Source organism: Ictalurus furcatus, chromosome 27, assembly GCF_023375685.1.
Source record: "Ictalurus furcatus strain D&B chromosome 27, Billie_1.0, whole genome shotgun sequence".
Lineage (NCBI taxonomy): Eukaryota > Metazoa > Chordata > Actinopteri > Siluriformes > Ictaluridae > Ictalurus > Ictalurus furcatus.
Genome location: NC_071281.1, coordinates 9,807,639 through 9,823,279, shown reverse-complemented (window position 1 = coordinate 9,823,279; position 15,641 = coordinate 9,807,639). Strand labels below are relative to the sequence as shown.

The window sequence follows — 15,641 nt, the reverse complement described above, 5'->3', positions numbered from 1 at the left end:
CTTTATTTTTGCACCAGCTGGCAGAGGGGAAAAAGGAAATTGGGGTCAGGAATGACAGCCGTGCTCCTTATTCTGTCCAACTGGCCCTTCCTCAGTTTGCCAGCAATGAGGAAATGCCCTGGAACCCAATCTGTCCACACAACCAGAATGAGAAAACAAGAAACCTGAGTGTGTAAGGAAGCTTGCTCTCGTGATCTCCAGTTGGAGACCTCTCACTAAAATACAAAATCAACATGATCACAGTGAGGTTGAACCCACAATGCAATGCACGTTTAAATACGCATTTAGTGTTGAGCAAAAAATAAGTTAATTTTTAAGCACATAATATCACAACAAATCTTGCAACACCCTTATTAATAAGTGTTGTTTGGGGCTACACAAAAGTTACATTTAAGCATCTAAATAATAAATATTTCTCAATGTAGGCCTCTTCATGTGCAAATGATTTTCTTTTCATGGTGGTGGAACTAGAGCTAAGGTTGGGGACAATACAGTAGTCAATGATGAAGCAGGTTTCCCACAGACAGGGTGGCATCAGAGACAATGCAGATTATAAGAAGGCTATTATACCCTACAAGCCAACCAGAATATAAACAGAAGGAGTAGGCAATGCCTGTTATACATTTATTTACTTTTTTCATGTATGTGGTTTGATTGATCAACTGCCCTGGAAATGAATTTATTGTTTTCAAAGGTACTGACGATTGCACTACAGATTTCATGCCCTACCTAACTGCTTCTTTTCTTTTTGTAGCTTGTGTCATTACAGCAATGTGTTTAATCTGTAGTAGCTAACCCTACATTTTTATTCAATGACATGGTGGATATAGAGGTGTTTGTTTGCTTGACTCTCGACATCTAATGGACTAAACAATTCAAAAATATTTATCAAATGCATGTTATAAATTTGAGTCCAGCATAAGTTACTTAATTAGCTGTAATGTTCTCATTTAACTTTATTTAACACTTTAAAGTGAATAAATATTTTCACAATAATCTGAAATCCAAATACACTTAACTCTTGATTCTCTATGTTCTAAAAAGATTTTGCAACTACGGCAAGAGCAGATGTAGAAATAAGCTGTGGTTTTAAGTCAGGTTTTAGTATGAAAAGACCATATTATTTATTTATTTGTTTATTTATTTACCACTTGCCGTGTCATGTGAAGACCAAATTACACTCAATAATTATTCTGCTCTCCTCTGTATCCTTGCTTTATTCTGCTGCTCTATTCTTTTATCTTTTGAATTGAAGCCTGCTTTGTACCAAATCAAACACCAAACCCTGTCTTCTCAAAGCTGTTGTGCACCTGTGCTGGGATCTATTTTCAAGTTGCACATGAGGTCTTGGATTGCCCATTTTACAAAGATTATCTCTAAGTAACAGTGTGAGGGCAGTAGAGCTGCCATGCAAAGCCAGGCACAGGGGTCTGTTTAACTGTACTGAATCAGGTTACACGGCTTCTGGCCTGTTATCTGCTTGAAAACTTCCATATTCTTTCTTTGAAATTGTTTCAAAAACAAAAGCACAAGCTCTTATTAGGATTCAACTTCCTTTTATTACTCTGTCCCAGTGCCCATACCCTGAATATGGCTAAAGAACAAATATTTATTATATCTAGGAAGTATAATCAATAATGAAATGATAATATGCTTAGGGAAAAGAACAGAATGTTCATATTGATTTCACATTCTGTACACAGAAGAGCTTTTAAAAATCAACTGTATTCTTAAATAGCCATAGATGGCATCAATGGATATTTAAGCACATGCCCCTGGCCTGCTCATAAATGACTGTTCTTAATTTGAATGTAGAAGTCTAGTTCTTGTCTGCATTCTCTCATTTTTATTGGTTGGCGAGACCATAAAATCACCTAGAAATTGAGCTTTTGGCTTTATAAAGTCAGATAAGCAAGTGAAAGCTAGCCAAGTGAGCAAAAGGCAACCTAATGAGTGAAAGCTAAGCTAGTGAATAAATACTAACCTGGCAAATGAAAGTTACCTAGTGTGTGAAAGCTAACCTAGCAACTGAATATTAGAAAATGAAAATGAACTGAGCTGAGTTTATTGATAGGGACTTCAAACCACTTCTTTAAGTCGCTCTGGATAAGGGTGTCTGCTAAATGTTGCACATGTAAATGTGGCAACTGAATAGAAACTTAGCAAGTGAAAGTTAACCTAGAGTGTGAATAGTAATTTATTGAGTGAAAGCTAACCTAGTGAGTGAAAGCCAACCTAGCAAGAATAACTACTGTGTAACTATAATGTGGTGTTTACATAGACTATCATAATTATTGCTGCTTGTGCTGTTGAGCTCAGCTGCTGATTGAACCCTGACCACTTGTACATTCTGTATTTAAATCAATGTTATTGTTTTTTTTATTATTATTTATAAAGTCAGATAAACATGCAAAGCCAACATTGCAACTAAAAGCTAATCTAGTGAGAGAAAGCTAACCTAGTAAGTGAAAGCTAACCTAGCAAGCTTAGAGATTGTGTAACTATAATATGGATGGCTAAATTGAACAATCTGGATACTTATGGCTTGTGTTGTTGAGTTCAGCTGCTGCTTGAAACTTTTTTTTACAATTACATTTATCATGTTCACATCTTGGTTTTGTTCCCCAAACTTTGTTGAATTTATAAGGCTTATTTATAATGTGTGTAGTTAGGTGATAAGCTATTGTTTTTTATTATACAGTGTTTACATATGGTAATAATAACAATTTTGATTGTTTGTGTATAATCCTAAATTCTAGAAATGATGAACAAGTCATTTCCACATGTCCAGTTCATGTCTCTTGGTGCATCTGTCAAGTTGTACTTCTTATGCCATTCATATGATTCCATGATGAACATGTTTGGACAGGTCACGTCAGGTGAAGTGTTATTTTTCTTTTTTTCTGAGAGTAGATTTTTTAAAAAATATCTTGGATAATGGAAGGCAATAAGTTATGCCGGACCAGGCAAAGGAACAAAGGGAAAGGCGTAGCCTCTGCTTCTAACCAGAGACAGCAAATCCCCTCAGAAAAATAGACTTACATAACCCACCATGCACCTGCAGCGAGCAAAGAAAACTTAAAAGCCACAGTGTTTCAATGGGTGGATTTGAAAGAAGTCCCAAACCAACTATCATAATACGAAATGTGAAGCAATCATGATGCAGAGCTTTTTTTATCTGCAATTACATAGTTCTGAACTTTGCCACTAGTCCTGTTAGTATGATACATACTGTAATGACTGAGAAATTAATGACTGTGACCTTTCAGAGAATGAGGGAATGTCTCATACTGATTTGATAGGGACAGAGCCAGAATAAACAGAAAACAGAGAGAAAACACCCACTGAATAGTTTTAACAGGAGCTTCACTAATGCCTAGTCTCAGATCTTGAAGGGTTAAGTGCTAGATACCTCTAGAGTTTCCAAAGGATGATAATGTTTTCTTTGAATTTGCTTCCCTCTTGTGGTAAACTGATGTAAACATCATGTAAATAGATGGAATAAATAGGTACATTTACAGCATTTGGAAGACGCCCTTATCCAGAGCGACTTACATTTATCTCATTTATACAGTTGAGCAGTTGGGGGTTAAGGGCCTTGCCCAAGGGCCCAACATTGGCAGTTTGGTAGTGCTGGGGTTTGAACTCACGACCTACAAAACAGCACCCCAACATCTTAATCACTGAGCTACCACTCCCCTACACACATTGAAAGTACTTATGCGATACTCTCCATTGCATAAGAATTACATACTGGAAATTTCAGCACTTTGAAGTTTCAATTTAAAGACATTCCTGTGTTGATGTTTAATAGTTTAAAGATTTAGAACAGTAAAAGTCCCTTTTTAACAGTGCAGTACAACGGACAGAATGAATCAACACTCATAATTTTTTGTGAGGTCATATTTGACATGTGAAGCTAATGGGAACAATTATGGTGCACTGTTTTACTGGCAGTCTCAGTTACACCTTTATTGTATAATTTTGTAATCACTTTAAAAAAATCATAGAAATATATATGAGCTCAACATGCAACTTCCGCCTATTAACTACTAGTCCTTGTGAAAGGATTTACTTCATTAAAAGCAGTCTGATTCCTGTCCTTAGGCAACAACTGTAGACTGCAGGAAACCTGGTGAACTTATAAAGGAACTGAACTGTAACTGAAGTTTCTGTGCAGTATGAAAATGGAACAAAGTCCCATAAACTTGTTATGAATGGAATGGAATTAATGGGTTTTTAATGGAAACTGGATCATTTCGAGCAAATGTACCCTTTTGTGCAGGGGAAAAAAGAAACAAGCATTAAGGCAAATGAATTTGGATAGTTGAATTTATCACAGTACTATCAACAGAGCGCAGGGCTGCATCCCTGGATTTTTCTGAAATTTTAACTTTAATGTGAGCATTGAAAATGAAACTGTAACATAACTTGGCTATTTAACCATGATCATATAAATATCTAACTTACATTCTATGCAGCTCTTTCTGCTTTTTGCATTTCCTCAGTTTTATTTAATGGTGTGGATATACATATTAACATCTTCACACACACACACACACACACACACATACACACACACACACACATACAGTATCTCACAAAAATGAGTACACCCCTCACATTTTTGTAAATATTTGATTATATATTTTCATTTGAGAACACTGAAGAAATGACACTTTGCTACAATGTAAAGTAGTGAGTATACAGCTTGTGTAACAGTGTAAATTTGCTGTCCCCTCAAAATAACTCAACACACAGTCATTAATGTCTAAACCACTGGCAACAAAAGTGAGTACACCCCTAAGTGAAAATGTCCAAATTGGGCCCAAAGTGTCAATATTTTGTGTGGCCACCATTATTTTCCAGCACTGCCTTAACCCTCTTAGGCATGGAGTTCACCAGAACTTCACAGGTTGCCACTGGAGTCCTCTTCCACTCCTCCATGATGATGTCACGGATGTCGACTCCACCTTCCGTTTGAGGATGCCCCACAGATGCTCAATAGGGTTTAGGTCTGGAGACATGCTTGGCCAGTCCATCACCTTCACCCTCAGATTCTTTAGCAAGGCAGTGGTCGTCTTGGAGGTGTGTTTGAGGTCGTTATCATGCTGGAATACTGCCCTGCGGCCATGCTCTGCTTCAGTATGTCACAGTACATGTTGACATTCATGGTTCCCTCAATGAACTGTAGCTCCCCAGTGCTGGCAGCACTCATGCAGCCCCAGACCATGACACTCCCACCACCATGCTTGACTGTAGGCAAGACACACTTGTCTTTGTACTCCTCACCTGGTTGCCACACACGCTTGACACCATCTGAACCAAATAAGTTTATCTTGGTCTCATCAGACCACAGGACATGGTTCCAGTAATCCATGTCCGTAGTCTGCTTGTCTTCAGCAAACTGTTTGTGGGCTTTCTTGTGCTTCATCTTTAGAAGAGGCTTCCTTCTGGGACAACAGCCATGCAGACCAATTTGATGCAGTGTGTGGCGTATGGTCTGAGCACTGACAGGCTGACCCCCCACTCCTTCAACCTCTGCAACAATGCTGGCAGCACTCATACGTCTATTTCCCAAAGGCAACCTCTGGATATGATGCTGAGCATGTGCACTCAACTTCTTTGTTCAACCATGGCGAGGCCTGTTCTGAGTGGAACCTGTCCTGTTAAACCGCTGTATGGTCTTGGCCACCGTGCTGCAGCTCAGGGTCAGGGTCTTGGCAATCTTCTTATAGCCTAGGCCATCTTTATGTAGAGCAACAATTCTTTTTTTCAGATCCTCAGAGAGTTCTTTGCCATGAGGTGCCATGTTGAACTTCCAGTGACCAGTATGAGGGAGTGTGAGAGCGATGACACCAAATTTAATACACCTGCTCCCCATTCACACCTGAGACCTTGTAACACTAACAAGTCACATGACACAGGGGAGGGAAAATGGCTAATTGGGCCCAATTTGCACATTTTCACTTAGGGGTGTACTCACTTTTGTTGCCAGCGGTTTAGACATTAATGGCTGTGTGTTGAGTTATTTTGAGGGGACAGCAAATTTACACTGTTACACAAGCTGTACACTCACTACTTTACATTGTAGCAAAGTGTCATTTCTTCAGTGTTGTCACATGAAAAGATATAATCAAATATTTACAAAAATGTGAGGGGTGTACTCACTTTTGTGAGATACTATATATATATATATATATATATATATATATATATATATATATATATATATATATATATATATATATATATAAAAATTAAGAAAAAATTAAGTTGTATATACTGTATGTATCCATTAAAGAGAATTTATGTTAAATTCCAATTTATACCTCTGTTTCAAGCAAGCCAATAATGTTGTTATGTTATGCTATGTTATAATGTAATGTTATATTTCTTAACTAGAAAATTACATTACATTACACTCTATCTCCCTTCATTGGTTACATATATCTTCTCGTATTAAGTGCAAGCCCTTGATACAGCTTACATGGTAAGTACTTGAACTTCACTCGGTTACCCTCATCAGAAATTGTGCTCAAGCGGACACAAGGTGGAAATTAATTCAGCATTTATATTTACTAAAAATTTATGATACAGTAAAAAGGTATTCAGGCTTTCTCCTACAGTAATATAACTTTTACACTATCAACCATAGCTCTTAGATTAGTTGAATATCTTAAATGTCATAACCCATAAACAGCAATTGGTCAACTAGATTTTAGAGTGACAAATCTTCTAAACCTATTGCATTCAATCAATATGTTAAAACAAATTGTAGGCTAATAAATATTAATATGTAACTGAAGCCTCAACTTGGGCATGAAATATATGTTGCATTTCCACTTTATATTTACTTTCAAACTTTAAGCCAACATTAATGATATCTATTTCAATATTAAATTTCTCCCCATGCCTCAGAGGTTTCCTCCAGGTACTCTGGTTTCCTCCCTCAGTCCAAAGACATGCATTGTAGGCTAACTGGCATCTCTAAATTGTCCTTAGTGTGTGAATGGGTGTGTGATTGTGTGTGCGATTGTGCCCTCTGATGGGTTGGCACCCCGTCCAGGATGTAATCCGCCTTCTGCCCCAAGTTCCCTGGGATAGGCTCCAGACTCGCCAGCAACCCTGTGTAGGAAAAGCAGAATGGAAAATGGATGGATGGAAACTACATAAGTCATCTTTAAAATATTTTTAGGATTCTTTATATTCTTAAATGTAGCATGTGACTTCCCTCTTCAAATCAGACCACAGGTTTTAAATAAGGTTCAAGTCCAAAGACTAAGAAGGCCATTGCAAAGCACTGGCCAAATGCATTTCCAATGCATTTCTACAGGAGTTTCTTAATACTTTTTATTGTCCTATAATTGACTTTAAGATTTCTACAAATATTTAAGAAAATTTGCATCAAGAGTGTAATGTTGGTTTTGAGTTAGGGGGGCTGAAACCAGAAACTAGAGTTGTATCAGGCACATCTCACTGGCAGAGACTACGGGCAGCCCCAAGTTGACTAAGGAACTTCTGGGATCCCCCAGAAGGAGCAAATATCTGTGGCTGGGGATAAAGAAGTCTGGGTTGATCTCTCAGCCTGTTGCCACTTCAACCATCAACAGGAAAAGCAGAAAAATTTGAGTGTCCATTCCCACACATTAATCTAACCTTTAGATTAGTTAGTTACAGTTACATTTATATAGCACTTTTCTAGACAGTGAAATCGCTTTACATAGTGGGGGGGATCTCCTCAACCACCATTAGTGTGTAGCATTCACCTGGATGATGCAACGGCAACCATAGTGCACCTGAACACCCACCACACACCAGCTATTAGTGGAGAGAAGAGGAGATTAATGTAGCCAATTCAGAGATGGGGGTTATTTGGTGGGACATGACTGAGAAGGGCCAATGGGAGAATTTCGCCAGGACACCAGGGTTATACCCTTACTCATTTATGATAAGTGTCCTGGGATTTTTAATAACCACAGAGAGTCAGGAGCTCGGTTTAACGTCTCATCCGAAAGACGGTTAGAGTTCTGAAGTCATGGAGTTGATTCCTACTCCCAACACAGCCGATCCAACACAGACTACACTTCCCAGTTTCTACCCAAGTATCATCCTTTCTTCAATGAATAACCTCACCTGGATACTGTAGACTTGTACCTAAGAACTGCTGCTGTAATCATAAAGAGTATGTCACTCATAAAGAACATCCTCTATGCACACTTACTACTGTGTGAAGTTATAGTATGCAATTGTAGAAGAGTAATTATTTATAATCCCATTATCTGGCGTCACCTAGAAGAGGTTGGGTTCACTTTGGAGTCTAGTTCCTTTCAAGGATTTTTCCTCAGGTTGTCTCAGGATGTTTTTCCTTGCCACTGTTGTCCGTGCTTGTGCATCAGTGTCTGTAATGTGCTCTGTAGGTGCAAAACGTTAATGTAGGAAACTTGTCCAAGATGTAGGCTACTCACTATTAGTCAGTCATATTTGACATGAAGGATCAGAGAATGTGACCTCAAACACCATTAACGTCAGTGAATGAAAGGCAATAATCAGCAATATGTTCACACAAATGACAATAATCAGCATGTTCACACAATAACTCAATTTGAATGTTTCACTATGCATTCACACAAATAACTCAATTTGAATGTTTCACTATGCATTCACACAAATGACTTTATTAGAAGGTTTCATTGATATAACACGACAATGAGTTGTAACGTAATGACGCCATTGCTTGATGACATTAAGGAACTGATAAACCGTACTTTCCATCACTAATGTTTATAAGCTGTGTTGTAAGGCGCCATGTGGTGTGGTGTTGTGTTGCGCCGCGCATGCTCCGTAGCGTCTTCCCCGCTCAGCGCAGCGTCCTCGCGCCGCCGCCAGTTGCCGCTGCGCTGTGCCGTGGAGCAGCGCTCGCGCTGAGAATACACTGGACTCCTGTATTACCGGAGAGCTGCTCGGCGACAATGTCCGCGTTTCAAGAATGAAAAGATCGGATTCTAGCTGCTGTACGGGAAGCACAGGAGTGTATCCCCTTAAACGGTAACGTTTCTTAACCCAGTGTCCTAAGGAGCATCTTTAGGCGTTCAGCATTGTTTCTCCTCGCGCTGTCATCGAAACCCAGTGCAACCAACCTTATCATTGTTATTATTATTATTATTATTATTGCCTGTTATCCGCTGAAATCTTTCATTTGAATGTTTACGTTATAAAAGAACACTCGCTCTTATCTTTATGCTCTCGTATATCTCGAGGTGGATTTTTCTGGCACTAGTCATTCAAACCTACAGCTTTCTGATTGGATTGTTTTGATCTTTGCCTACGTAAGTAGCGTACTGTTTTCTCATACTATTTAGTAGGGAAATATGCGGTTCTAACCGTATAGCCATAATAAGTGTTTGAAGTCTTGTATGCGCATTAGGTTTGCAGTGTTGACGGTTCAAAGTCACTTGATAATTTATAGTAACAGAGCGACTGTAGATTCAGCAGCCTTTACATAAAAAAGAAACTATAAACAACCGGTTTGCTATAAATACCTATAATAAACAACTATGCTAAATAGCTGTTAGGTTTTAAAAAAAATTAGATTCGTAATATGCTGGATTCATAATATAACTATAACTATAAACTATAATCTACCGAGCAACATATCCAGTTAACTGTATTAACTAATCCAAATTTGCTTGAATGAATTATTATAGTATGCTGAAATATTGCTGATGTATTCCCTGTGACTCTGATGAATTAACGCCTGCAGTGTAAAATGAACATAAATATGGCAGTCAAGTATGTTGCCTGAACTCCTGGATTTTTCTTCAGTTGGAATGTAGATGTTAAGTGTACACTGGAGGCTGTACTGTGTTTACAATATTGAGTGTGAGATGACTTGGTGTTTTCATGGCCCAAACTAATTTTCTCTGCTCTGGTAACTGAACATGATGCTTAGGGATGCTAATAATATTTTTTTTTGCACCGTGTATGAATGAAAATTAATCTCAAGACCCCCTGTCTAATCATGGGCCCTTACAATTATCCCCCTCCCTCCATTCCCTGGGGATGCTTTCCTTAATTTCCGACACAGGATGGATCAATTATTATTATTATTTTTTGGTTTGGTGTGCGTCTCTTGCCTCCATTGGTGTGCTTATGGTTTTCTTTAAACGGTATTTTATATAGAGCCAGTTAATCTGGTTATTCTGTGTACATGGTTACAGTCTACATGGGTGTATACTTAATGTAGTCTTAATACTTATGGATGCATATTGTTTAATGTATTGTTGTTGTTGTTGTTGTTGTTATTACTGATGAAACCCTAAGTGTTGATTGTCCTGTATTGACCGTAAGCTTACACTAAGATTTAATTGGCTACCATTAATTCCCTATAGGCTTTTATGTTTGTAATTTACTTGCAGTATGTTATCTTGAATTTTGTTTTAATCCAATATAAGAGAAATGATATTGTTGTGTGTGATAATGGTCTGGTTATCACCACCTACTCATATAACTCAGGATGGCAGATGCTGTGTTTCCACCAGTGCATTATCCTTGTGTCAGAGGCCTTAGCTATTCTCCTAACTCTCCTCCCTGACAACAGATGTGCTATTGAGGGTCACATGTTTACATCCGAGCCTTAGAGCCATTGCCCCACCTTATTGAAAACATGTGTAGTTTAATATGTGTTTGTTGAAAACAGGCATCACAGGCTCAGTGGTGCTGAGCACACGTGTCACCCAGTGAGACATATACATCTTCAAATTCAGCCTTGACTTTTGTATTTTTACAATATTTTATGGCATGATTACAGTATGTAGACTTTTTTTACCTTGCTAAAATGCTTTAGACAGTTGTTGTAGACAGTGATCTTTCTTGTAGTTCACTTCCTTTTACTAAAAAAGATTGGATTTCGGTTACTGCTTTTGTTCTGTGGTACCCACAGCCCTGTATCACATGAGTCATTAAGGCCCTTGCTGTACTGTAACATGGATCTCAGCATCTCTTACTGTCTGCTATTAAATTCTTTAAAGGTATAAAGCCTGTTCTGAGTTGTTTTTTTTTTTCCTTCAGTCCTTCAGGTTCTGAGCTTTCATGAAACGTATCATTTTGTGATTCCTCTCCCTGAATCATATTTACCTTTGACAATCACACTCACACTGGATGTTTACACTGTACTCGGAGTGTAGTGGAAGAGTTTAGAGAAGCACAAACACTGCTGGCGCCTTTTAGGATGGTGGATTGTTGGTGGATTGTTTAGTGAGATCAGCGCAGATGTGTGAAATACTGTTGGATAGTGAGGTTCAACATTGTTGCCGCTCTGTTGCTGGTCTGAAATACTGAGGTTTCAGATGGCCTTTAGAGCCACCTCAAATTTTCAGTATCATCAGCATTTCCTCTGTGAGACCTTTCTCAGTAGAACTACTTGCTGATTTATTTCCTGTTTTTGAATAGGATCTGTAAACCTAACCTAAGAAGCAGATCATATCCTAACAGGTCATCCCTCAGTAAGGAATTGTGGACACTATGCTTTTCATCACCATCATGATGCTACTATGATTTTATTATGGTGCTTTGTACTATGATTATTACATATTTAACCATGTTATCGGTTGTTACTATGGCCCTTTAGAGTAACTCTTATATATGTAACAAATAGAACTTAATGCCAACGTAACTGACAGAGATGTCTCCATCACCATCAAGTCTATTCCTTCTTGTATTTGTATACCTGGATCGTATACCTGAAATAACCTTAAAATATACTTCAAACAGGAAGGAAGCTATTGAAGAAAAGCTATTTCAGACATCTGGCCTTACTGTGACCTCGATCATGTTTGGAAGAAATTCCTCATTAGTTCAGCTGGTTACAATGACAATTCCATATAAATCCTACAAGCATTCAACCACTCATTCTTGAGATATCACACTAACAAGAATCTCAGCAGGACTGATAGACAGATGGCAACAAATTGTAGATACCCAGAAAATGGGCCTTGAGTTCCTGAACATGAAGAGTTAAATAGCACCTTTGTATGACAAACTGGAAGGAAGCTATTGAGGAAAATCTACATAGATATTTGACATTGCTGTGACCTTGCCCTGTATGGATCGATTCCAAAATCTAATCAGTTCATCAGCTGGTTACAAACTACAAACATTCAACCACTCGTTCTTGAGAGATCGCACTAATGAGAATCTCAGACAAGTTAGAAGAAGAAGAAGCAGTCTTTATTTTTTCACATATACATTACAGCACAGTGAAATTCTTTTCTTCACATATACCGGCTGGTTAGGAAGTTGGGGTCAGGGAGTAGGGTCAGCCATGATATGGCACCTGTGTAACAGAGAGGGTCACGGGCCTTTCTTAAGGGCCCAACAGTGGCAACTTGGCGGTGCTGGGGCTTCTGATCAGTAACCCAGAGCCATAACCGTTGAGCCATCACTGCCCATATTAGTTAGTCTTGTCTAATTTATGTCAGTTACCCTCCCTAACATTCCCCAGTATTGCATAGGCCTTTGGTTTGTCTGCTACAGTGGTTTCACTGAACTTCACTGCACTGTTCATTTATTTGGCCCATGCCTCTTCTGCCCTGCTTTCCAATACAGTAAGCCCACACGTGCTCCATTCTCCATGATGCTGAGTAGCTGCACACTTTGTCGTCTGATATTCTTGCTTTGATCATGCCACAGAAGAGCTCACCATGGTATTTCTAGGGGGCACTGCAGTCACATTGGTTGCTTGATCACTCCCCACTGCACTCCTGCAACATCAGGGGAGGTTGCTAAATAGGCAACAGTTCCTCCATATCTGGTGAGGTGCGCATCACGTGTCACAATTGCCTTTATACTGCAATTAGGAGAAGGCTGCGTAAGTGCAAGTCTAAGATGTTCCCAAGCAATTTGGACATTGGTCATCGTAATGTTCATGAGGTGATAACTTTGTTATTAGTATTAAGTAACAAGCATATAGGAATTTGGAAGGAATCCACCATGGTGGTCCAGAATGTACAGAAGTAGAACTTGATTCCTGATGTCAAGCAACACAAACAGTAAACATACATTGTATTCACAAAACATATTATAACTTTATATCTGTGTAGCAGTACAAATGACTGGGCCTCCCCAATAAAGTTTAATTAAATAACACATTAAGTTGTGGATGCATGGTCCTCACTGGTGATGTATGGTGTGTATGAGAGAGCCTCTCAGCTAGGACAAGGCTCCTTCAGTTAGCTGAAGTGCTGTGTATGTGTGCAGTGGTACAAGGCAGAGACTGCCCATCCAGATGTCAGTGCGAGGAATGCCAGTCATGGCAGCCCATTCACTGGCCCAGTGCCCATATCCTTTTCTGCTGGCTGTACCTAGAGCCTCAGGGTGTTATACCACGGAGAAGAGTAATTTGGGCCAATTTACTATGTTTTCTTTCCATTATTGCATTCATTTTGTGTTGTCTGTGTGTTGTGTTGTAATGTAGCTAGAGAAAACATTGCCTTGAGTGTTTGAGTTTGATTACAATTGGTGCTCTGATTTTCTGCAAACCAGGTTGATGTCATGATTTCTAAAGAAACTCATTGTTATTACTGCAACAGGAGAGCGGAGATTTATAGAGAAGCTTGCCAGGCAAACACATCAACACAGCAAGCCTATTGACTTCAAGCTCTTTTCCATGTTGTCATTTAACACGCTCAAGCCATGAACAAGAATGAGGCTTTTAAGAAACTCTGTCAAATAATTTATGAACTCTTAGAAGCTACTCTTGGCTAGGTATGCATTATATGCATATACAAAAGAAAACCGGTGAAGTGAAACTACTGTCTGAAGTCCCAAGCAATGATAATTGGGAGTATTGATAAGTGGAAGTATGTGGTGTCAGAAGAACTGATAATGGTAAATATATGACATTAATTAGACTAAATTAATAAATTGTCAATCTGACTTTCTTGAATGAAATTACTGCCAAACATGAAGGGTTTTTTTTTTGTCTATTGTAAATGAAGAAGATTGAAAAATTAAATATATAATCTTATGACCTGTGATAGAACCTTATCAGTTTCCAGATCACTCCAAGACATTTTGTTTATTTGGGCTGGGTTTGTGCAGGTTGAGAAATAAACCAACACGAATGTTTCAGAATACAGTACGAACACAGCACAGATGAGCCAGACTGTTTGGTTGCAATCTAGACTTTGGTGTAGCGACTGAGAGACTTTACTGGCCGTGAAGTGTAGTTTCTCATAATTTTTATGTCATAAACACCACACAAGTGAAGAAAAATACTTCACACATGCCGTGTTTCACATATCGCATGTTTCACATGTCCTTGTGGTATATGTAGAGTTTCTCTGACTGTCTGAAAACCCTTAAAACAGAAGGGAAACCTACTAACTTCCTAACCATCGTATGCCTGTATTACGCAGTATACCCACTGTTTCACTGGAAGGTTTGGGTATACTGACCTCTAATGTTAAATTTAGTCATAATACCAACTATTTTTTTAGTTACAGTTTGTTCTGTTGCAGTTCTTTTGCAGTTCGTTAAGAAAATTATGATTGCTTTTGTTGACTGAAACTATATACATGAAAAAACATATTGTACTTAGTCAAATGGATTAAAATAAGTCACCATGACCTGAATAAAGATTTTATAGTGTTTAATGGACATATCTGTAAAAAGAAGAAAGACTAAGTCAAAAAAAGACTGAAAAAGAACAATGCTGCTCACGATTGTTGGTCACGATTCTCACTCTTTGATCAATTTTCTAAGCGACAATACGGATATTTATTAAATTCTTACATTTACTGTAGCAGACCATGGTGGCTATAATTTCCTAGTGGATGTTTGTGAATGACAGCTTTTCTGGCAGCATTTTGAATGATTGACTTACCAGCATATTTGTATTACAATAGCCTATATCCTGAGCAAAGCTAATGGTTTCTAGTATAAACCTTTAATCATATTAGGGTGCCAAGAGCACATTATTCCCTCCCAAGTTAAAAGCTGTAACGTACAGTTGGCTGGGGACACTGGAGACATTTCCTTACCACTTTTTGATATGCCAGACTTAATCTCCATCACTTTCTGACAATAGCAATATTTAATATAATACTTGTACAACATGTACCTTCTGCCAGAATCCATTATCAGAATCCAGTATTCAGTCAACACTCTGGAAGAATTTTTTTAACAAAGTCATACCTAACATAATTTAAGAGTTTTTAGAAAAAATGGATTTTAAAAACCTTATATAGAGTTCCTTATACATTTCTCACCATGGAAAGACCCATAGAAGCTGGCATGGCATTAAAAAACAAACAAACAATATAATACTTTCAGAAGGAGGCTTCCTGGGTAGACACTATTTTGGGGCATAAAGATAGCTGCACTGTAAGATTTCTGATTTTAAAATGCGTAGCTTGGAGAAGCATTGGATGTTTGCAGGGCAAGGCAAGAAATCCTCAATAATTTGGTTTCAGCGTGTAAATGTAATTAGATTTCTATAGAGTATAGTCAGATTTAACCCCTTAAACTCCCTGGACTTGTTAGCAGGTCCGTACATTCCTTCTTCACTCATGTGGAGATTCTTTAAGGTGAATACTTTAGGACATTTAGGGGTTACATTATTATAACTTTACATTTTGTTC

The 15,641-nt window shown here is 38.3% G+C and overlaps 1 protein-coding gene across 1 annotated transcript in view; it reads left to right on the top strand.

The window, feature by feature from the left end:
- Positions 1-8,719: 8,719 nt before the first annotated feature.
- The window catches only part of si:ch211-288d18.1 (USP6 N-terminal-like protein), a 42,457-nt gene continuing 35,535 nt past the window's right edge, over positions 8,720-15,641 (top strand). Inside the window, exon 1 of the mRNA XM_053616539.1 lies at positions 8,720-9,048. The gene's annotated coding sequence lies outside the window, so the exon portion shown is untranslated. The remainder of the gene's footprint in view (positions 9,049-15,641) is intronic.